Below are 2,788 nucleotides of genomic sequence, written 5' to 3'. Positions count from 1 at the left end.
TTTCCTTCTCCAGGAGACTACTCTTCCTGGTGGCCCAGAGAGTAAAGTGTCTGTCTGCAATGCAGGAGACCTGGGTTCGATCCCTGGGTTGGGAAGGTCCCCTGGAGAAGGAAATAGCAACCCACTCTAATACTCTTGCCTGGAAAATCCCATGGATGGAGGACCCTGGTGGGCTACAGTCCATGGGGTTCCAGAGTCGGACATGACTGAGTGACTTCTCTTTCTTTCTTTCTCCAGATCTTCCTGAGCCAGGGATTGAACCTGGGTCTCCTGCATTGTAGGCAGATGCTTTACCATCTGAGCCACCAGGGAAGTCAGGCAATAAGATAAGGTAGACGTTATCAGCCCATTTTTCAGGTGAGGCGTTTGAGACCCAAGCCACACAGTGAGTCAATAACCTAGTAAGGATTTTATCTGAAGTTTCCTAAAACCAAGTTCAGTGCTCTGTCCATGCCATCTTGCTCTTGCCACCTTCCATCAGCTCCAGGGATAGCTGGTCTCTCTTTTCTAGTTGAGTTTTTGGAGAAGCGTGAGGCAGTAGACAGAGGAGCCTGGCGGGCTACAGAGGAGTCCACCGGGTGGCAGTCAGATAGAACTGAAGGGACCTACGTGCAGGCAGGAGGCGCTAGAGAGTGAAGCATTTTACAGGGAGGAAACCTGCGGCTTCATGTAGTTACCAGCAGTAGCCACACGAGGGTGCTGCTGCCTAAAGAAAGCTTTATAGAAGCCTAAGGGCTCAAGGGTCCAAGGTGAGGGCTGGAATGGCTTTTCTCTGGCTTGGGGGGCTCAGGAGTGAAGAGTTCCATCCAGAGACCTGAAGTCTGGCATGTGCCCTAAGACTAAGCTTTCCACTTCCCTCCCTCCCCAGCTTCCTCTGGGCAGATGGCTAGTCCCTCACTCTGGCTTGGGAGGGCAGTGTATCTGGCTCACAGCTCTGCCTTGGACTCTGTAACCTCTGGCAAGTCTGTTTCCCCAGCTGTCACCTGGCAGGGTTGCCTGGCCCTGCCACTCTCACAGGGTTGGTATGAGGCCAGAGAGCTGGTCCTGTGAGCAGGGTGGTCCCAATTCAGTTCAGTCGCTTAGTCGTGTCCGACTCTTTGTGACCCCATGGACTGCAGCAGCCAGGCCTCCCTGTCTATCACCAACTCCCAGAGCTTATCCAAATTCATGTCCATCGAGTCAGTGATACCATCCAACCATCTCACCCTCTGTCGTCCCCTTCTCCTCCTGCCTTCAATCTTTCCCAGCATCAGTGTCTTTGCAAATGAGTCAGCTCTTCGCATGAGGTGGCCAAAGTATTGGAGTTTCAGCTTCAACATCAGTCCTTCCAATGAACACCCAGGACTGATCTCCTTTAGGATGGACTGGTTGGATCTCCTTGCAGTCCAAGGGACTCTCAAGAGTCTTCTTCAACACCACAGTTCAAAAGCATCAATTCTTCGGTGCTCAGCTTTCTTCACAGTCCAGCTCTCACATCCATACATGACCACTGGAAAAACCATAGCCTTGACTAGATGGACCTTTGTTGGCAAAGTAATGTCTCTGCTTTTTAATATGCTGTCTAGGTTGGTCATAACTTTCCTTCCAAAGAGTAAGCGACTTTTGATTTCATGGCTGCAGTCACCATCTGCAGTGATTTTGCTGCTGCTGCTGCTAAGTCACTTCAGTCGTGTCTGACTCTGTGCGACCCCAGAGACGGCAGCCCACCGGGCTTCCCCATCCCTGGGATTCTCCAGGCAAGAACACTGATTTTGGAGCCCCCCAAAATAAAGGGTGGCCCCAAGCCTCTGTTAATGTGACCCAGGGCCCTAGCGCCTCTTTAGGGGCTATATCTCTGGCTTATGCATCCAAGCTTTCATACAATGGAAACTTCCGAGTCTTTTTATGACCAGCAGGTGCCTAGCTTCAAATCCCAGCTCTACCAGCCCTCTGGGACTGTTGTGAGTCATTTATCCTCTTACACAGGAGGATAATAGTCCTTCTACCTCCTAGGGCACTCTGGAAACACTTGACACAGAGCTGGGCACATAGCAAGCCACACATGAAAGTTGGTACTATTATTATTATTGCCCTATTTTTCCCGGCTATGTTGGAGACCTTGGAATTTTTACTAAGGGTGACTAATTTATCCTCTAAACTGGGACAATTTTAAGCACGAAAGTGGTTGCACTGAATTACTGCCTCATGGGGAGACAGCCTCCCAGGTGGCCCCACTTCCTGATGTTCTTATCCTCATGTGTTCTGCGTGGAAGAGGGCTGCCTGCAAACAATAAGACATTGTGCAAAGGGCAGGGTGTGACTTCCCCCACACAAGACACTAGCTCCAGCTTGCTCTCTCTGGGACACTTTGTAGGACACTCTGTGGCAAGACCGATGATAGGGACTTGAGGGCCCCTGCTGTTGACCAGGGTTAACACACCAGTCACACTTGCCAACTTGCAAGCAGAGCCTCCAGCCCTCTTCAAGCCTTCTATGACATCCTGACTGCAGTCTCATGGGAGACCCCCAAACCAGAACCACCTATCCAGCCGCCGCTGAACTCCTGACCCACGGAAACTGGGTGAGATAGTCAGTGCGTATCGCTGTTTTAAGCGGCTGTGCTGAGGGTCGTCCGTTACACAGCTGTGGATAACTAATACTCAGCACGAAAACTGGTGTAGGCCAGGATGGTTCTGGGCAAATCAGAAGGCCCATTTCTCTCATTTCTCCTGTGAGGCACGTGCTACCCTGCTCTGTCTTGGCCTTGGAGAGCTTGGCCTCGCCACCCCTACCAGCTGCCCCCTTGCCA

At 51.5% G+C, this 2,788-nt stretch overlaps 1 non-coding gene across 1 annotated transcript; it reads right to left on the bottom strand.

Moving 5' to 3' along the window:
- Positions 1–239: 239 nt before the first annotated feature.
- On the bottom strand, positions 240–312 carry TRNAC-ACA (transfer RNA cysteine (anticodon ACA)). The gene has a single exon. It is a non-coding gene; the product is annotated as a tRNA-Cys (tRNA).
- Positions 313–2,788: the final 2,476 nt, after the last annotated feature.

This window comes from Bos mutus, chromosome 2, assembly GCF_027580195.1.
Source record: "Bos mutus isolate GX-2022 chromosome 2, NWIPB_WYAK_1.1, whole genome shotgun sequence".
In the NCBI taxonomy this organism is placed as follows: domain Eukaryota; kingdom Metazoa; phylum Chordata; class Mammalia; order Artiodactyla; family Bovidae; genus Bos; species Bos mutus.
The sequence above is the reverse complement of the archived record's forward strand: the minus strand, read 5'-3'. Positions and strand labels throughout refer to the sequence as shown.